This window comes from Rhagoletis zephyria, unplaced genomic scaffold (assembly GCF_001687245.7).
Source record: "Rhagoletis zephyria isolate East Lansing unplaced genomic scaffold, Rhagoletis_zephyria_1.1 Rzeph_scaffold_02353, whole genome shotgun sequence".
Classification (NCBI taxonomy): domain Eukaryota; kingdom Metazoa; phylum Arthropoda; class Insecta; order Diptera; family Tephritidae; genus Rhagoletis; species Rhagoletis zephyria.
Window position 1 is genome coordinate 949 of NW_016159437.1, and position 11,879 is coordinate 12,827.

At 35.4% G+C, this 11,879-nt stretch overlaps 2 long non-coding RNA genes across 4 annotated transcripts in view; both read right to left on the minus strand.

Annotated features, from left to right (window-relative positions):
- Nucleotides 1-258: 258 nt before the first annotated feature.
- Nucleotides 259-1,223, minus strand: LOC108366639 (uncharacterized). Its single transcript, XR_001848117.1, has 4 exons — nucleotides 1,057-1,223; nucleotides 957-993; nucleotides 735-880; nucleotides 259-676 (listed from the first exon to the last, which is right to left on the minus strand). It is a non-coding gene; the product is annotated as an uncharacterized LOC108366639 (long non-coding RNA).
- A 2,924-nt stretch (nucleotides 1,224-4,147) lies between these two features.
- The window catches only part of LOC108366637 (uncharacterized), a 13,208-nt gene continuing 5,476 nt past the window's right edge, over nucleotides 4,148-11,879 (minus strand). Inside the window, exons 1-6 of one of the 3 annotated variants that reach the window (XR_001848116.1) lie at nucleotides 6,029-6,299; nucleotides 5,731-5,855; nucleotides 5,574-5,665; nucleotides 5,418-5,508; nucleotides 5,261-5,352; nucleotides 4,148-4,883 (exon numbers count right to left, since the gene is read on the minus strand). This is a non-coding gene — a long non-coding RNA (uncharacterized LOC108366637). Of the gene's footprint in view, nucleotides 4,884-5,106; nucleotides 5,196-5,260; nucleotides 5,353-5,417; nucleotides 5,509-5,573; nucleotides 5,666-5,730; nucleotides 5,856-6,028; nucleotides 6,300-11,879 lie in introns of those variants that run through there. The other 2 variants (XR_001848114.1, XR_001848115.1) reach the window with 2 other exon arrangements.

Genomic DNA, 11,879 nt, shown 5'->3' on the forward strand with positions numbered 1-11,879 from the left:
TTAAAGTTCATACACCTCATTATTCCATCATTTAAACTTACATATTTTTCTTAGTTTATAAAATTTGATTGGAACTGAATTAGAGAATGGACACATAGCAAAGTGTTCATTCATCTGGAAGCTAATTCAGTATTGAATTCTGTTTACTTCAGCATTCTCAGTTTTTCATTCAGGCATTTACTACCTTACTGTGTGAAATCAATTTTTTTTTAATGATTGGAGATTGAAAAAAATATAAGTCACACTACCAGACCAAAGGAAAATTAATGAAATCCTACTTGTAAATATTTCATGATTAAAATTTTAAATGATTTCACAGTTTTACAGCTCTGACGGAAAGTCAAGAATTTCGTAATCGACTCAATAGTCAACTTTTGGCCAAATTATTACGGCAAACTTTTAATTGGCTTCAAAGTCATGCAGGTTTCATATGTAAGTACATATGTATATATGCAACATCATCATGTAAAAGTAGTCAGTTGAAAGCAACGTAGAGTAGTCGAGGTGTAGTCTTTCCTAGTTGAAAAATACTGAACTTATAGTTCATTTATAGTTAGTTGAGTTCGCTTGTATGCTATCTTGTAGGTGCATGTAACCGCTGACTGCTTAAAGGGACCGTTATTTAGAAATCATACTTCTACAGCCAGGACCCAGTCGCGACGTTAGGCGCTTTTAACTGAAATAAGAATAAATAATTAGTTCTTTAGTTTAACATATTTATAAAATTTGTATACTTTGTTTCATTGTGTCCTCGTGAGCTTAATCGTAAGCAAAGTGCCAATAGTTTTATTCCACAACGTATTTTTTGTAAGATTTCGTTGTTTCCGATTTACAAGTGAAATCCTCGTCCATGCTTCGGCCAGCGCATGTTGGGTTACAACTACATAATGAAAATGTGAATTAAATTCGCGCGTTAAAGTAAAATCGACAGATATTTGCGTTGCGTTGTCAGTTACCTAGTGGACTAGTTTTGGGTCAGTGGTGTGCCAGGTGCTAAAAATAATACACAAATTTTGTATATGAAAATTTGATTGAAAACTAAATGAGTGTAATTACTGCAAGCTTATCCGAATGATTATGCATTGGTAGAATGATTACCCATTGGTGAAATTACATAGCGTACTGGCGTAGAAATAGTACTTGCGTGATGGTGCGGAACTTGCGAGACAAGAAGTACTTGCGATAAGATGCTATATTGCGGAGCTTGCGGGGTGAGGAGCTGACCTACGATGTGGGCAAGCTAAAAGTAAACAAACAATAAAATATATATTTTTCTAAATAAATAAAAACTAAGTTTTCTATTTTCTTTTAATGATTTACCTTGATTTAGAGAAACCGGTCTCTTTTGTTGTTTTTGCGCCTTATTGAGGTTCTTTATCAACTGGTACATACGCGTTTTAAAAAATAATTTCTTCACATCATCGCTGGCACTAATGTGTTGCGAACATGCGTTGAGCTTAGCCAAATATTCTGAGCAAGGCTTTATTTTGTCGCCATTGTATGTCTTCAACTCGATCTCCAAGCTTTTGATAACATCCAAAAAATCGCTGGATGGCTTGGTCAAGGAGCCTCTGGAGACTTCGTCAACCCAAGTGTACATATGCTCCTTTGAAATATATTGCGCTAAGCCCAACTTTCTGATAATGAAACCAGCGATGTATTCCAAGGCATCCTCGTGCTTATATCTACGCCTTGCTCGACCTCATTGGGAAACGCTAGCTCATTAGAAAATGCGAATTCCTCGGAAACCACCTTATCATCAGTAAGAAGGCCTTTTAGATTTTCTACTGATGTGTCACTGAGGCGAAGCCACCCGGTATCGTCGGTTTCCACATTTCCTCGAGCAGCGTAGCTTTCCGTGTTACGAGCTAATATAAGATATTGAGTATATAGTTTGGAATCGAAGAAAGCATATCCCTCCTTCACATATTCATACAAACTTCTGAGAGAATTGTTGCTTAGAAGAACTCCTTTCTGAAAAGGTAACAGCGCCTGCCGCCCAGTCACCCTAGTATGCTGCATGCAATCGTCCATTTTCGCTAATATCTGCGTTTGCAGTTCCAACTCCATGCCAAAGGGTTTCTTTGATGCCATTGACTGGAACGTGGTAAACTTGCGGTTAAAACGTCGAACTAATCGTTGACCACGGATATGAATTCGGCCGTTTCTAAAGCGTTGTGCATATTATGCCCCATCGCATAACATTGTCTAATTGCGCTTGCCGTGTTATGGGAAAACAGTTGGACAGCCAGCTTTACCTTTTGCCGTCCTGCGTGATGAACCGTGAGGTGTGTTTCTGTTAATTTGTATGCAATTGATGCATCTGACACCGAAGTCAAAGTGAGCAACTGAACAATTGTTTGATGCGTAAATGAGTTTCCTTTGAACACATAACCTGTGTCGAGGAAATGGTCCGAACCAACTTTAGGAGATGAGGTACGTCCGCAAAGACAAAAATCTTCCCGTTGATAGCGGGGTTCGGAAACCAGGTTTGCTCTAAAAATAAATATAATATAATAAACTATGGTGAGCTACATACACAGTTTCCCACCACAGTTAACATTCAGTTCCTTCCACAGGGACTGATTCCCTGCGCTCATATCGGATACTATTCCTACCACGGTGAACCCTACTTCTTGCAATTTGACTACATGATTATCCAAAATCTATTTGGTCATCTTGCAGTCATAGGCGCAGAATACCGGTTGCTTCCACGAGGCCTTCAATCCACGCGCGATTGCTAACTGCACGTATTTGCAGGGTTTCCGAACAGCGTCGGATGTAGCACCGTACTCGTAAACCGATTCGACTTTCATCTCATCGAAGCTTAAAATACACAGCCTGTCCGCAACCGGCACCTCATTTCTGCTTTTCATGACATTCAATGAGAAGCTCAACACACCTTCGTCCACTGTGATTTTTTGTAGCCATTTTCGAATGGTTGATTGATTCACAGGGAAAGGAAAACCCTTACTACATAAATACCCATAAGCCCTTGGGCCTGCCGCGTGCAGCGCAATAGCAGAAGAAATATCTTTCCATGCCCAATGGACTTTCTTATCCGCATCACGCAGTTTGCGTACCTGACCATTTGTAAAAATTAACAAAACAAAGTTTTCTAATTTCTCCAGCTCCTTAACGCGCGCTTTCAGGTTTGCTACTTCTGCTTCGAGCAATTCAACTTGGCAATCTATTGGTCTAAAGCAAAAACAGTTAGTATATATCAATTTTGCATTTACATTTATATTTACTCAGTTTGGGTTGCAATATCGATAAACTTGGAAGAAGTTTCTTCCCAATCGCAAAGACTCTCAATCGCTAACGGTAAGGCATTGTCTAATAGCCTCACCCTTTTACGATCGGAACCTGACATAAAATCGGCCGATGAGAAATTATGTGAACACAATTTCGCCGCAGGACTTAGTTGGACTCCGCAAGAGTCGGACCATTTTTTTTCTTTTTATATCATTTTGTGGGACATGGAACATCTTGACTCCTTCTTGAGTCCATGTTTTTCGGCACAAAACACAACTTGCTTTCGGCATTTTGAATTAACTATATTAAAAACGAAATTTAATTAGCATATATGGTTCTGCACTTGAGACTGGCAACTTAATTGAAAAATTCAAAGGGGCAACAGTTAATTTTATTTACCTTTTTAAATTAAAATTTAATTACTTATTAATAATAAATTACCATTTAATCAAAATAAATTAATTACTTATTATTATTAATCAACCATTTAATTAAAGCAAATTTATAAGAAACCATTTAATTAAAAGAAATTAATTACTTGTAAAATTAATTACATATTAATAATTTTCATTGCATTATTAATTTTTATATTTGACTAACATTAACTAGCTAAAGCCTTTAAATTATATGTACATATATAACTCAATGGTCAAAGCAACATCGCAAAATATATAGAAAAAGGTTTTTTCTTAACAGCGGTCGTCCCTCGGCAGGCAATGGCAAACCTCCGAGTGTATTTCTGCCATGAAAAACAGTTTCTCATAAAAATACAATCGCCGTTCGGAGTCGGCGTAAAACTGTAGGTCCCTCCGCTTTGTGTGACAACATCAAGGCGCACACCACAAGTCGGACGAGAAGCTCGGCCAAACACTAACATATGTGTAAGCGCCAATCTATTATTATTATTATATAACTACATACATGCTGCTAAGCAAAATAAACATGTACAAGTATTGTATGCAATCTCGCACTTGTGAATAGAATTCTCACATTTTCGAAAAAAGTATTTAAGATGATATTTCTACTTAAGGATTTTGTTTGATATATGTAACTTAGAATAAATTTGTGTCCGTCAGTTAGCTTAAGCTGAAATAGGCCATTTTCCCTTTAAAGTAACTCTTATTATAGGTGTATCTCTTATTTTATCTAATTATATCTTAATTAAATGTTAAACCCTCGAAATTCACTTAAGCTAATTTAAACGGACACAGAAATGTACCAAATATAAAGGAGCCAATAAATAACAGCTAAATCCGTCAAATTACTTTCGTACAATTGGCCTTTTACATAAATTTTGCCTTTTACCTTTTTTGTTGCCTTTTACATAAATTTGTATACATTTTACTAAAGCAACAAAATGACTTCAGATGTTATTTATTGCCACAAAAATTTATTTTAACCCCACTGAAATTAGTAACGCTTACATTTAAAAATTTAATGTAATTTGGAAATATCATCTTATGAATAAGCACGGCTGAAATAACTTATTTTAACTTACATACAAAACACTTTAAACGGAGAAGCAGCGATTATACGTGTGTGTGTGTGTTAGCCGGAACTCAGTGTCCCCAGATGCGTTAGTCGGAAATGCGCTCCTATGAAGCAGGAAAAATGTAGCACAAAGAAACCTGGAAAGAAAAGGGTTCTCTTGTTAGATTGTTTGCTTATAGCCACTTGTTTTAATTAAAATTACGTGTGTGTGTGTTAGTCGGAACTCAGTGTCCACAGATGCGTTAGTCGGAAATGCGCTCCTATGAAGCAGAAAAAATGCAGCACAAAGAAACTTGGAAAGAAAAGGGTTCACTTGTCAGATTGTTTGCTTATAGTCACTTGTTTTAATTAAAATTACGTGTGTGTGTGTTAGTCGGAACTCAGTGCCCACAGATGCGTTAGTCGGAAATGCGCTCCTACGAAGCAGAAAAAATGCAGCACAAAGAAACCTGGAAAGAAAAGGGTTCACTTGTTAGATTGTTTGCTTATAGTCACTTGTTTTAATTAAACTTACGTGTGTGTGTGTTAGTCGGAACTCAGTGCCCACAGATGCGTTAGTCGGAAATGCGCTCCATACGAAGCAGAAAAAATGCAGCACAAAGAAACCTGGAAAGAAAAGGGTTCACTTGTTAGATTGTTTGCTTATAGTCACTTGTTTTAATTAAACTTACGTGTGTGTGTGTTAGTCGGAGCTCAGTGTCCACAGATGCGTTAGTCGGAAATCCGCTCCTATGAAGCAGAAAAAATGCAGCACAAAGAAACCTGGAAAGAAAAGGGTTCACTTGTTAGATTGTTTGCTTATAGTCACTTGTTTTAATTAAACTTACGTGTGTGTGTGTTAGTCGGAGCTCAGTGTCCACAGATGCGTTAGTCGGAAATGCGCTCCATACGAAGCAGAAAAAATGCAGCACAAAGAAACCTGAAAAGAAAAGAGTTCACTTGTTAAATTGTTTGCTTATAGTCACTTGTTTTAATTAAACTTACGTGTGTGTGAATGGAACACAGTGTCCACAAAAGCGAATTGATGATGTCGCTGCTCTGGGGCAGGAAAAATTAACAATTGGAGCAGCGCTGAAGTCGAAAGCCAAAAAGTGAAAACACAAAGAATCCTTTAAAGAAAAAAGTTCACTGGTTAAATTGCCACTTTATAGTCACTTTTTAAAAGCTTCGGACAAGGTTTTCTGGAAAGAAACCGATTTATAATAGATTTAATTAAATAAAAGCGGAATTTATACATGACCACGTCCCGCACGACCAGAAAATACAATTGTTAAAATAGTACCTCACAGTGGGACCCAAATTGTATGCGCTGCGCTTAATTATCAAGCAAATTAGATATATTACACATTAATAATTAAAAACTTTAACTGTATTAAGAAATAGCTCGAAATTATTGGCAAACTTATCCAAATTCACGCAATCGGAAAAATCAAATGACAGCGAATATGAAGAAAACAAAGAGCAATAATGGCAGCAGTGATGTCAACGTTGCTTATTTCGAATAGAAATTTACCGTATAGTACTTTTTTATACGTAAAACTACTATTTTTTTGGTGCCATGCCTAAGGGAGCGGTGCGAGAGGGACAACTGTCAGTTTATCTAACCTTTAATTATTGAATCATGATTCTGACCGAAAACGAAAACACTTCTAGAAACATAAAACTTAATTACATTGCTGATATTTTTAAACAAAATATATAAAATCCACAGTAATTTTGACGAGTAAAAAATCAGTACAAAATTGTTTTCTTGGCGTTCATTGTGACATACCTTTTGCATCTGGCGCTTTGCTGGCAAAGTTATAAATGTCACGCAAAGCTACAAAGTTTTATCTGGCATCAGCTTTAATCCGAAATGGCGTATTAAAGATGATAAAATATGACTTCCACTTTGATAAACAATCGAAAAAAAACTAGTAAAGACACCGATTGGAATGAGTGGAATGTAAGTTTTCAAGTAGTTTTCAGCGAAAACTGGTTTTCGTTTAACGAGGCGAATTTGCGTTCAACTCATGAACGAAAGACACAAGATCACGTAAGAACAAGAGAGTGAAAAAAGTCGATTTTTTTAGCGGATTCTACGCCATCTTGTTTCACTGGAAAACGAGCGAAAAGTAAACAAAGCAAAGAAAACAACGAAAACCAAAATTAGCCAAAATTATTGTCAACCACTTTAAACGCACAATTTAGGTAATATGATGCAACAAAATGCTTTAAAATGTGTTGTCATGTTGAATTAACTCTTCTTTACTTGAATAAAAGTGTAAAATAGTGGTGCTTGTGATGTAAACAAACGCTCAGCTGACGAACCCGCTTTCGCAAACCTTTTTCTCAAAACCAGTTACAAATACAACGTCGCGTTCTTACGTGATCTTGTATTTTTGGTTCATGCGTTCAACTCTTGTGTTCACCTCACGCCGGGTTGCACGAAAAAAAGTTGAAGGGCTAAATGTTGGCTGGCGACCAACTTTGTTGAAAGCGATTAGTTGAACAATGCAAACGCTTTTTTATGGCGAATATTTTGATATTTTTTTGTGCTAATGTCTCACTCCATTTACTCCATTTATTTGCGTGAAATGGTTCAAAAAATAATACCTCTTCAATTAACCGAAAAAGTTAATTTCCGCTCTAGGATTATTCTTACTGGCATTAAAACGCGTCAATTGATACCACTCTCGAAATTTTTCGCCAATTTTTGGCCGTATCAAGCTAAAGTGCAATACTACCATACAACTTTATTCGCAACATTGCCATTGTGCATACTTACAAGTGAAAAAGAATCAGAATGCTACAGGGTTAGACTCAATATCTATAAAAAACTTTAAACAAACTCTGACGAAAACAGCAAAAAAGTTTTATTAAGTCTTAGAGTTATTGGCCAAAAAGCTTTAAAATACTGAAATGTCATATAAATGCAGGAATTTATTTAATTCAATACATATTTTGCCAATTTGTTTCTTTGCTTTTCTACTTTATTTTAATGAATTTTGCTTTTTTACATCACTTTAAACTAGGGCTGATGATTTCACCCGGGTAATGAGCTACCTGGGTAGACCCGGTACCCGGGCAGTATGGTAATTACACGGTTACCCGAGCACCCGAAAAAATGTGGAGAAGTAAAAATTAAGCGCATTTACCATTATATACCGCAAACCAACGTACATAGGGAAAATCTTTAAGAATCTTCCATACCATATGGGGAAATATTATAACAAATGTTCGTATCTCAAGGTAGTAGCAATAATTTTACGATTGTAGAAGTATTAAACTGTAGGGAGCTAAAAATAATAATAATAATCATTTCGTTTTTATAAAATATGACTAGGTAAGAATGTTACTCATACGCCATGTATGTAATAATAATGATAAAAAGTAGGTACAGTGAAACCCGCTTAAGTACCCCCCCGCTTAAGTATCTAACCCGCTTCCCAACATTTTTGGGCACGGTGAATTTTTTAATGTATTCTGAAGAGAATCGCTCTTTTAAGTACCTCCCCGCTTATGTACCCAACCCCCCTAAGTACCTACATTTTTCGTACCCCATTTACCATTTTACTTATAATATTCCCCTTTTAAGTGCTTTTTTTAAATTTCCTTAAACATTTACATATTTTGAAATTCAGTGGCAGCGCTACACACCTTCCACAAACTGCGCACTAAAATTTAATGGGCTATGAAACTGTATACTCATAAAAAATTTAAACACTTCTGAAAAATTTTTATGAACTTTTTTTAGTGTTCTGCAAAATTTTAAGCTTATATTTTAAGTTTCTATGGTATTTGTTAGGGAATGAATATTTTTAATTGAAAAATTTTAAAAATTAAAAAATAAACATACATAAGTGGCAAACAATATCATTTTTAATATAATTTGTTATTTTCTGGCCAATTTTCTTCGTAAATTTTATTAATTTTGATGAGCTTCTTTGGCCTAGTTGGTGATTAGTGCAAGTAAAAACAACGTTTTTTCTTCACTGCTTTGCCCTACGTTTCGCTAAACTCCTTAGCATCCTCAGGGGCCAATCTTTATTTTAAATTAACAAACAAAAGAAGATACAAACAAAAACAATTAGGAACAAAAGTTACATTGAACATGTAGTTAATAAAGTCTCAAATATTTGAATTTATCACGCAGCAAAAATATACACTTACTTTCATATACGTATATTTGTTAACATATAAACACATAAACATATAAACACTAAAACATAAACACTTAAAAGCTAGAGCATTGTACCATTATCGTTTGGTACACTTGTCATACTGATTTTCTTGTCACAAACATAATAAATAAGTAGCCGCAATATCATCTGTGTCTTCTTTTGTATTCATCGTTCTTTTTCTATTCTCTAATATGCGAAGGCTCTCTAGTGTGTATCTTGTCCTCTCTCTCTTTTCTACATCCACGTTGTTTTTACTTGCACTAATCACCAACTAGGCCAAAGAAGCTCATCAAAATTAATAAAATATCATTTTTAATTTGGTCCAAAATGATACGCCCTGTTTGTATGTATGTATAAATATGTACAATCAATGACTTTTTAATTTTACTCTTGTTAAAATGGCATAACATTGCTTTATCTGTTTTTTAATAAAGTTTTCCTTTATGTGTTAACGCGTTTAAATAATGCTACGATCTTGGTTTTAACTTACGTATACTTTATTAAATGTTTATGTTTTATTCAAGGACTTATTTATGTAAGTTAACAAGAAGATGTACCTACATCACACATTATGTTCGCTTAAGTACCCGCATCGAGGTCCTTAAGCGGGTTCTTTTAAGTACCCAACCCGCCTAAGTTCCTCAAAAAGCTAACATTTTTCGTGAGGTTCTTAAGCGGGTTTTACTGTACTTGACAAAAATCAACACCAGGGTGAGCCGAAATACACAAAGCGAACAACAAAACATAAAAGAAAAAAAGAACAAAAGTCTGGGGATCGTCCTGCTAGAGAACAAGGCGAGAACAAAAGTTTTGAAAACTTGACGTTAAGAATGAGAGGGTAGTCTGCGTGTTTGGAGGAAAAGTTTTTTCATTGAGAACCACGGATGTTAATTCTAAGCCAGAGGAAAGCTGGATCATTTCAACTTCCGGATCGTTTATCATTATGGTGAACTGTCCATTATTGGAACAATTTTTCATTTTCTGTGAAAGAAAAGTTCGTGTCTTAAGGCTTTCGTTAACTTTATTTGCATAACTCTCTTTCAGTTCTCTTTTGATTAACTCTAATATTCAAACATTTCAAAGTCATGGAACGCTATGAGATAGTTCAGAGAAGATTTGTTCCTTTTTCGAGAAAGTTCCTGGGACTTTAGCTCCCAAATTGTTCTTCGAGTGAAAGTTCCTTAGAATTTTGTTTCCGTTTTTTCTTTGCCAGAAAAATTTGTTAGCATTTTGTTCTCTTAGAAATGTCCCCGAAAGTATTGTTCGCAGTTTGTTCTCTCTGGGAACGTTCCACAGGGTTTTGTTCTTATATAATTTCCAATGAGAACGTTCTCGTCAGTTTTGTTCTCATTTTGGTTTTGGTTTTGACGCGTTCTTGGGAACAAACTACGAGAACGACATTTAGTTTCGATCATATATTTTGTTCTCGGTCGCTGTTTTAAAATATTAATATTTTTTAAATATACAAACATACATACATATGTACACATGCATGTATGTATATGCATTTACAAAAACTAGAAGTTTGAATTTAAGTACAGAAACCAATGTTTTAATTTATTTTTCTTGTCTGCATCTACTCAGGCTAGCGGATAGGTTTACATAGTCGCGTACATTCTAGACATAAAAAAATGTATCAAAAAAATTTGTCTCACGGAAAAAATATTTATCCTCACCAAAAAGATTATACAAGAAGCTTTATGTCGCGTTACCCGGGTGTTTTTCGTACAACCGGCATCAACATATGTATATTACCCGGGTACCCGGGCAAATCGGGTAATACCCGGCTACCCGGGTAATAAAAGCCCCGGGTATCATCAGCCCTAAGTTTAAACACCCTGTCTAATATTTAGGTAGGATATTTATACATTTTGACAGGTACTTTCCAGGTAGCTTCCAATGCACAATGACATTACCATTTCGCCACAAACATTTTTCGCCCTTCGCGGTCAGGTACCACCACTAATGCTATGGTCATAAAGTTCCACTCGCCCCTTGATCGTAACCGCACACTAAAAGTATTCCGTGAGCATCGCAAGCGGACCAAAGCTCCCCTGCAAGAAAGATACTGGTCAAATGAGTAGTAAAATGACCTGGAGCCATGACAGAAACTTTCCCGTATTTTTCCCCATCACATTCTTAAGGGCATCGGTAGATTTTGTGACCGTTTCGTTCTTTATGTTCCCGTACGTGTGACTTTACATCTCGCTCTCCCTCATGTCTTTTGCGCTTAGCTAAATGTATAGCTGCACTACTTACACCCGTCACAGCTACTCTGGTTTTTACCATGATGCAATAATACAAGGTGGTATCAGTTGTGACAGCCCGATTTGACACTGCCTTAGCTCAGTAGGCTTATTGGTCTTCATTTTACGGGCTTTATTTCTGTAATTTTACGGTTATAATGACGGCATTTCACCACTATTTCTACTGCCATGCGACTGTTTGTTATAGTCTTAATAAAACACATTTAAGGAATTTCAATTGTACTTTTTTATTTTATTACATTTATTTGTACTTAGTAAGTTAAAAGTTATGTATTTAGGGTATTCACAAGATGCAGTAAACGTCTTAATTAAAAAATTCCATTTTTAAAAGTCATAGATTTATGCATACATATTTATATATAATCCCGGACAAATTAATAGGGTCACGACACAGCCAAGTTTTAAATGTATTTTTGATTGTTTAATCTTTATTAACTTTTTATAAAACCCATAAAAATCCAAATTTCAAACCTTGTGCAAAAATTATAAAAATTTTTAATCAGAATGTAAATAATTGGTATGTAGTGTAAAATATTGGTATGTAGTATTGTACCCCATAAATTTTAGTATAAGAAAGTGCAAGTTCCGAGTTGGTAAAAAATGCCGTTGATTTTAGACAGTTTTTGTACTTTATATGGAAGAAAATACGTAACATCGTCAGCAAAACTCAGCATCTTTACCAAAACAAAAAAAAAAAAAAAAA